Here is a 9,388-nt window from a genome sequence, read left to right as displayed (position 1 = left end):
GGCACAGCTTCACCTAATGTTCAGTCTTGAAATTAGAAACTCCAGCAACAATTCTATTGAGAACACATATTTACTTTAAGCTGACACAGTTTTGCATTTACATTGGAACGGATAAATAGGGAATAGGGCTTTTCGAAACTGAAATAAACGGACAGTAAAATAACATCCATAGTTATATGAAAGGGTTTATGTTTTGCTGAACATTGACTATGGCTATAAGTGGTCATTTCAATTCAATTTATTTAGTATAACCCAAAATCACGACTGCTAATAATAACAGCAGCAGTGGTTGTAGTAGAATGATAATAAAAGCAGTAATGGTATCGGTTATAGCAATGTGACTAATAATAATAATAATGATAGCTGTGGGTGTCAGCATGACCACGGCAGAAGGCTGGACCAGGGTCCAGATGTTAGCCACGACCAACGGAAACCTGCGAGGTCAGAAAGCACAAAGACTCCGGGAAAGAAGCAAAGTCAGTAGTGTGCATTAATGCGACATGATTTCATACAGAAAGGAGAGAGAGAGAGAAGCATGCATCATAAAATCATTGTAACCCATTCATGTGTAGAAGTAAGGAGCCAACAGGAAGTCAGCCGGCTCGGCCAGTGGAAGTCTCGGAGATGCACGCTCTCAACCTGGCTCTGCTGCAGAAGGACTCTAGTGAGCATAAAACCAAAAAATTGGAAAGTGTGACAAAGCGTGAGGAAAACCCATGACGGCTTTAAGTACTCCTTGATACGTCCATGGCAATATGCGCTTGCAAAGAACATGTGACAACAACCGTGAAAGCATGTCGTTTTGAAGACCCCTTTGGGCAGCCTATCTGATCAACCTGACATTGCTATTAGAAACAAGCTAATTGATATCAATCATGTTTGGGTTTACTCTCTCTTTATTTATTTTTTTTATCTTGCTCACCATAATCTTCCATCTTGCCTTAGCCGTCGGCCTCAACATCTGCTCACTGACAAGTGCTGCCTCTAATATTCAAAGCCACGGAAAAAAGAGACAAGCATAGCGTGTGTGCACACTGAACAGTGCAACATGTTTAAAGCAGACGATCCTGGGACCCGCTGAGGGTCTAGCCTCCAAGTTAACGAGTTATCTCAGAAAATACAGACTAGTATTACTTTCTGTAATCCCTCTTTTACCATTGTACACCGACTTGCAACACATTTGTACCAGGAAGCTTGCATTCATGTTATGTGTTGAGGGAGATCAATGTCACAATAGCGTGATTGGGATCAAAGCCTGTGTCTTCATAACCTGACGTGCCAGATGGTTACACAGAACCATCTGAGAAGCAGTCATTGGAAACTGTTTGGAAAAGAGCAGGCACGGATACTTTCCACACGAAGACCATGTTGAAATGAGCCACTCATGAATGATACATTGTGGTCTGTTTAAAGTTTGTTTTCATCCAGGAGAGAATGAACTGCCTTGTAACATCCGCACTATCATGCAATTATAATTTCCCTGGTTTTGAAACCAATTGATGCTTAAGCTAAGACCAACCTCAATAAGCATTTTGATAAAGTAATTGAGTTTAAAGGTGACTATGTTCCCTGAGACAACAAAACAGAAACAAGCGTTGCTCCAGCCTTGTATCTTTTCGCTTTGCTGCTGATTCATTTGTGGGAGACCATGGAATACAAACAAATCCTCTCACTGCGGCAAAAAGGGAAAGTGTTAAAATACGCTCCTCAATATAGACCCAATGCTGGAGGTGAATTACACAAACATATCCTTTGTCGTTAAAGGCAAGATAACAGCTGACTGTTAATTTACCCTAAATCTATTCGTTGATCGATAAAAACACTCAAAGGTCAATCAAATTACCTCGTTGGCCTGGAGCTGTTTCATTCCTCAAAATGATACACATCTACCGAATCTATATAGGTTAGCCAACTTCAACGACTGTTATTTAATTAGAGGAAATGCTCCTGCGTGCTACAGTCAATGTTTGGTGAGCTGGTGGATTCGATGCACAGGACAGTGACCCCAATGAAAATGAGATCTCACCTTGAATGAAGTATTTTATGCTGTACTGCCTAAAGCTTTATGACTCCAGCAAAAAAGCTGTAGGCAGTCCCCCATTAACACATTTTATTGGAGGGCTATGCATATGTATTATAGAATATGACTGGATTTAAGTCTGGCACTCTCAGACGACTGCTGCACAACTTCTGGCATCATTTATGTAGCATGGAGAGGACTCATAAATGATTCATGGAGCTTGATCAAGCCTTTGAAGTTATGATATGATTTGTGTATCTCAGAAGGTCATTCTCAAAACTATTGATACTGTGCAGATGCTTTACTTGAAGGGGTTTCTGTTATATTGTAATAACTGAGGGAAGCAGAACACTGCTGGTGCTTAAGGATAAAGGAGTGTACTGAGGTTGAGTCTTTGGTATTTATTTTTATGTCATGATGTGAGATTTCTTTTTAGTTTTTGTAAGAAACCTTTTTGAGCTCTTTGAGAGCTTCTAAATGTCAGAACATATAGAGAGGGGGAGAAATAAAATACATTATGTTACAACAACTGATAAAAGACACATTCCAGAGACGGAACAACCACAAGCAGCTCTCAACACCGTAGATAGAGACCTTATAAAAAACATTCTGATTTCTAGCCTGGAGTTGCTCGGCTGAAAGGCTTTTTGTTTGTCAGAAATGTTGCACCCAAATGAGTTCCATAATGCATGAGATTGATCAGTTCTGATCCAGTAAATGCTACCACTACCCATCCTCTGACCATTTGTTCAGTCACTCCTTTGATATTTTGCATGTGAAGCTGCACAGTCTCAAATTACAGAACTGAACATACTGAACACATGTCTATGGGAGAAAATAATGCAACACATGAAACTAATTTAGGAAAGTATGAATCCATGTTTTGCATCCATTCAGTTTTTTCTTTGCTCATTTGTTATGTAGTTTCTTTGATTGAAAAATCACAATGACAAGTTCACCAAAAAGTGAACTTCATTTGATACGTATCATGTGAACAAAGTCTGTGTTTGTGCGTCCCCAATGCACAGCACTCATCTAGCAGTTACCACCGATACCGTCATTCCCCGACTAATGGTGGCGGGACCACGTCATGGAAGCGTGGTCTCACTCCAAAGTCATCAAATACTGATGGTTGGTCACTGCAAACCTACCCGAGTTGTTGGACTGAGCAACGAACGTATTATAAAGATAAAAAATTGTCCAAACAGGGCAGGCGGGTCAAACACAGGACTTTTGCCATGCTGCTTGTGTTCCATGCTTAACTCAAAGTAAACGCTGACATTGTGTCATTTCACTCGTTAGTCACTCTCTAATGACTTGAGGGCCAGTCATGATATCGTCAATCACGCTCTTTTCCGATACCTAACTAAGTTGTTTTTTTGCCTAAACCTGACTTCCTGCGAAGAGGGAAGTTTATTTTGAAAAAACACTTTGCATGTAAGGAATGGAAACTGACACGCTGCCCCTCTTACGTCCAAAACTGAAGCTAGAGGTGTACGTAGAGCGTCTGTACCACTGACCAAGCATCGGTACTTGACAAGTTGGGATTGAGAACGTAGTCACCCTCCGGTCCCCCCCCCCCCAGGTAAACACTGTTCTCTCTGTCAGCACTGTTGTTGTTGTTAGCACTGTAAGCACCATTAGCTGCTTGTCTTCGGACATTACAGCGTTGAGAGGTAATGTACCGGCACGCAATCCCGGCTTTATGGGTTATAGCTGATGCAGTAGTGGGCCGATTACATATCGCAATAAATCCAAAAAAACGCTTGCAGTGATGTGCTGCAAGCAAAACCATACAAATACTCTTTTTAAGATTTAGGCACAAAAGGGATCAATTGTTTATATCTTTTCACTGGAGAAGTTTCAATACTACTTGGTACTGGGTTATATCAGTCAATACCTTAAAAGGGTACCGGTACCTAGCCATATTAACCTGTTCATCATTGGGTCAGTCAGTTATTTGTCCATGTTTCAAATCGTTGAAATGTCAGAAAATAGTACAAATAATTTCAATTTAAAGAAACCTTTTAGGGTTTTTTTCTTTTTTCTTGAAATACTGACTTGATTGACAAATCAGTACCAACATCTTGATTGATTATTTTTCTGTTCATTGACTTCGACACGATATTAGAAACATCTCTAATGTAACAGCATCACATACTGCTACGTTGTAAGTTGGTTTATTTGTTCACGTGCCACACAGTGAAGCTAACACATCTCCATTATATTAACTAAAGCTGCGGTTACGATTAGGCATCTACAAAGTAAGAAATGTACATAAAAATGACAAATGGAAAAGGGTCCCGTATACGAGTGAGTAAAAGCTGAGGCAGTGATGTGTGTAATATGAATCTTTTTCCAACAGACCACAGAGCCTGTCTCTCAAATGCTTCAACAATGCCAGTCCATAGTTTAGAGACATAAAAGGAAAGATTTGACATGCTCTACCTTACATTAGCCACTTTATGGTCTGCAAGAGAAGCAGAAAAGCACAGTGAGGGATATAAAGGAGCAGACACTCTGATATATTACTTCCTCTGACCCATAACTATCAATTCAAACTTTTTAAAGCCTTAAATATTATTCCACAGGTCTTTGAAGGTGATGCATTTTGTAACTCCTTTCAAAAAGTGGTGCCTGCACCGTTCACCAAAGTGGCATCCATTTTGACTTGATTTTTTGAAAGCTTGAAAGCTGAAGCTGTGTCTGGACAGCCAACAAATGAGCCACAGGTGCAAAACGATCCAGCGATATTACAGCAGATCTGACCGTATAATTGGATGCCTTAGATCCATGCTGCTATCCAAGCAGAACCATTACTTTGGCTCTTTGATACAGAGCATCAAAGTTCATTACTGAAAAAGCAGTTTGACAAACTACAAACGTACATTCGTGAGGTTATATAACAATTTTGAAATAAGACATATTTCTTTCTGAAAGATATTTAGTAAAAGTCACATTTTGCTAACATAATAATATGAATTGTATATGACTACTTCTTTATATCACTCAAGTTTATAGCAACCTTAAATGTTTGAAAATGCACAAACAACATCCTAACAGCATTTTCTCCAAAGCAACAAGCTGCGTATTTATTTTGTTTAGTTTCTGACACTTGCAACACGGCACGGCAAGTCATCACAGCTGAGCCGAGAAGACATTTGTAATTTTTTGCTTGTTATGGAACGAACGAGATGAGAGAAAACAAATAAACAAGCTGGGGTTTGTAGAACACTGCTCTGCTGTGAGACAATCCCGGTGACAGAAGAGATATGAGAGGGCTTCACACTGTGTCGGCTGGACTTCGGCAGCTGCAACGGATTTAGAACGGCACCTGTTAGAAGAAAGAAGAAAAGGCCTGAACATTTGCATTTAACTGATTGACTGATTGACTGATCGACTGATCGACGATTCTCTTCCTGGTACTAATATTTCTGCCTTTGAGAATCCCTTCTCCAGCCCCCTTTCTGTGAAAAACTCTTCCCCCACAGGGGTTTCATTGACACTTCTGGCCTCTTATATTGACCTGTTTTGCTCCCACCTTTTTCATCTCACACCTTTTTCTTTTAACGCTAATCCATCCTTTGATCCTTGAACTCAGAGGGTGTTTTGTCATTTGCAGAAGGACCTATGAATAGATTCCTTGATCCTTATCACAGAGAATATTAGTTCCCTCAAGTAAGAGCTTCCATGCAGTCTCCGTGCATATGAGGAGTTGTGGCATCATGCAGGGGATGAAAGGAAAAAAAACTCTCGCTGTTAAATGTAATTCATTCAGTACTTCCTGTCAGTACTCTGGCAGGCTCTCCGCGTCAGCTGCAAATGAATGGGTAAAAAAAAATTAAAAATTGAGTTGCTCAACCTTGAGGGGTGAGTTGTGATGGCGTGCACATTTGCCGCAGGCTGACAAAATGGAAGCTGAGTAAAGTTTTCATGTCGCTTTTGGCTTTCCAGCACACTGTTTTCACATGCAAGGCTTTCACGGCATCATGCATAATCATAACGTGCATTGCATCCGTGTACTTTTGTTTGCAGTGAATTGGGAAACACAAAAGCCCGGTCGCATAACAGATTTCCTCTCCAACGGTTTCGTAGAATCTGCTTACCCCCCTCCAACGCTGTGGGAAATGGCACATCATCAAATTCATAAGGGTCCGATGGCAAATGAGACGCTGGCTAGTCTTTAAGTACTCTGTCTCCCACCTCTTATGGAATTGTCTCTCTTCAGCAGAGATTTCCTTTTTTGTTCATCGTTATATAGCTCGGAGAGTGAAAAATCACTTTCTAGAGGATAAAAATTCATTGCAGGGGAGATCCAGCCCACAGGCCTGGAGATTGGCATTCGATACACAAGTGTAAGTTTAATAGAGTGCATTCTAACTTGGGAAATGAACTGCTGATAGTTTTTTCTTTTTTATCAAGATTGTTTTCTTAACCAATTTGGCTGCTTTTACCTTCTGCTTATTTTAAGCGACTGCAGTGCATCAGAACTGATACAAAAAACAATACACAGGAGTTCCTGTGCCCCTGAGCTAGCTGTTAGCATACACTATGTGGTCGTGATATAATGTGTAATGCAAGTCTTGAACACATGAATGATTTGGTTGTCTGTGTTCACATCTTGACGTTACATTTCCATTTTAAATTGATAGAATTATTTAACAAAAGGTTTTACCCTGACACACAAGTTTAGTTTATAGAGTGCATTCCTCCTGTTTCTGACAAGATTGTTTTCCTGGCCGACGAGTGAATTATTTATTATAGTTTGCGTCAAAATGACATTGTGCTGCTCTTGCCTAACACTTCGTTCACACCCAGCGAACTTTCAGGCGTTCTTTCCAAGCCTAAGTTTTCTTAATTATGTCGGCTTACTTCACTTCAGCTGAATAATAAAAGGAGTCGCTGGATAAAACATTTCGAGTAAGATAATGTTACATTTATAACACAGTTACTACAGCAAGCCAAGGTAATGGTCATGTTAGTGCTGGTGACGTATATTGTACGAGACAAGAGATATTGTTCACTGAGCAGTTTCACACAAAACTCAACAGTGCTGCGCCAAACTGACTTTGTTGACTTGCAAAAACATGATATGCGTAGTTTGTGACACGATTCTGCCTACCAAAACATTATTATTATTATTTATTTTTTGTGTGTGCATACACAGGTGGAATGAAGCATGCTCATTGACAATGCCAGCAAACTATTGTGTATGATTTTATTTTCACCACCATTTGCTTGTTAGAACTGAAAACATATTATAGCTGAGGCTGACGACAATGTCATTAGTTGTGCAGGTGTTTGGTTATAAATGAATGTTTTGGACAAACTAACATTTTCACTTGATGATGGCGGCATATGAAAAGGTCAGGGGATAACCAACATTATTACAATTCATGCTGAGGGGAACATTAATGTGTGAAGCAAATTTCAAGGTAATCCATCCAATAGTTGTTGACACATTCAAAACCCCAAATGTCAACCTCATTGCAGCTCGAGGAAAAGCAGCTCGAGGAAAAGTCAGAAGATCACCAAAGTCATTAGGATTCATCCTCCGGGGACCATGAATACATGTACATCTCATGGCAATCCATCTTGTATTTTTCGGGCCATCTGTAAAGCCATGCCCTGCCTTTAAGTGTGGTCATTTGATAGAGCTATAAACGCTTTTGCCCTATAGGTCGTGTTTGGACGGCACAAGCATACCCCGACCATAAAGCTGCTGCCACCCACAAAGTGGTGTGAAATACAGACAGGCAATGTGCTAAAGCGGACATCTAACACTCTCCGCAGGTAGACAACGTTGCAGTCTGAGCACACATTCAAATAATTGGAGGGGATGGGTCCTCTGTGAGAGGCCCTTGAGGTATTAATTGGATGCAAGGTTTTTCTTTTTCTTTTGCAGCCGTTACAGCATGATGCTGCCACCGAGGGACAAATGAAGGCCAGCATCGAGTGGTTCGATGAGATTGCAACAGGAGTCTGGGACAAATCTGTATGGTCACTGCAAAGGGCACTTCAAAGCAGTGCAAAGACAGTGATGTGGATATTCATGAGTTCATTTTTAAAAATGTTGGTTTTCTTTTCATTCTCCCTCCTCGTCCTGCTAGAATATTGCTTCGAAGAATGTTTTATATCACGCCTGAGGCGTGTGTGTACAGAGCTGACACATCTGAATGATTGATACGACTTCATCGTGCGCATCTTGGATTGGAAAAATAAATGAGAGAGGAGGGAGCCGGAGCAGGTGATAAATTAATTTTGCCCAGGGTGTTCTAGGTGGACAAAACATTTCACCAAATTACTTTATTTAAAACACATTATTAAAAAAAATAAAATAAATGAAAGGTGACACCTTCACCATGTTAATGAGAAATGTAAAACAGACACATAAAGGCCTGAATAATGTATCTATTAAACCTTTTATTTATATATATATAAATAAATGTGTCAACCAGAATACATAAGACAATATGAGAAAAAGTGGATTTTTTTTCTTTTCGCAGTTGGGAGAAAATACAGAGTTGGATATATTCTTAATATATACGTATATATACAGTATATATATATATATATATATATATATATATATATACATATATATACAGTACATCATCATTTAGGCTGTTTTCCCTTTTTTTAAGACAAACAAAATAATATGTATGAGGTTTGACTGATTTGAGATTTTGATAGACAATAGCAAAATGTTTTTATTTTATTGTTAATACCATTTATTATCAAACCCAACTTTATTTATTTACCATCTGAGCACAATGTGCACCTTAATGATTAAGGTTTTAAAACTAGATTTTAACACACACAAGGGCCACAGCATTAGGTAGTAGTGTAAGATGCGTTGATGCATAAAATGTTGTGTTAACCCTTAGTGACCCAGAAATTGATTAATTACTTCATTAATTTAAATTAATCATGAAAGTGTATCAGGGCTTAGAATATCATGGAGTTGAGGCAATTCCCATGTCTTTGGGTTGATACCATTTGTGTATATACGTGATGCACAGAGAAGTGTTCTAGCACTGCTTCCACTAAAATGACCAAAAACTAGTCAATGTGACTCCATAGTGTGTTGACACCATCTGTGAGCAGCTAGCTGCTTTTTGTGTAGCAGTGGGACAGGAGGACCCAGAGGAGGTACCGGCAGTGGGACACAAGGCGATCTAAGCAAGCAATGCTAATTTATTAGCACGTGTTAGCGTTAGCGTTCGGGTTAGGTAACATAGCTAACAGCACAATTCAAGCAAACTCTCTAGAGGAAGGGTTGTTATGGATTCTGAACCGGATTTGAGCCACAAACACACAATAAAATTAATAAAAAACTCTGAATTTATTATCAAAATTTGGACATTT

At 39.5% G+C, this 9,388-nt stretch overlaps 1 pseudogene across 1 annotated transcript in view; it reads left to right on the top strand.

Annotated features, from left to right (window-relative positions):
- The first annotated feature begins 377 nt into the window (after positions 1-377).
- LOC306708465 (NADH dehydrogenase [ubiquinone] 1 alpha subcomplex subunit 12-like) overlaps positions 378-9,388 on the top strand; it is a 44,710-nt pseudogene continuing 35,699 nt past the window's right edge. Inside the window, exon 1 of the transcript in view lies at positions 378-441. The product of the transcript in view is annotated as an NADH dehydrogenase [ubiquinone] 1 alpha subcomplex subunit 12-like (transcript). The remainder of the gene's footprint in view (positions 442-9,388) is intronic.

This window comes from Pholis gunnellus (genome assembly GCF_910591455.1).
Source record: "Pholis gunnellus genome assembly, chromosome: 16".
Lineage (NCBI taxonomy): Eukaryota > Metazoa > Chordata > Actinopteri > Perciformes > Pholidae > Pholis > Pholis gunnellus.
This window is presented reverse-complemented; position numbering and strand designations above follow the sequence as displayed.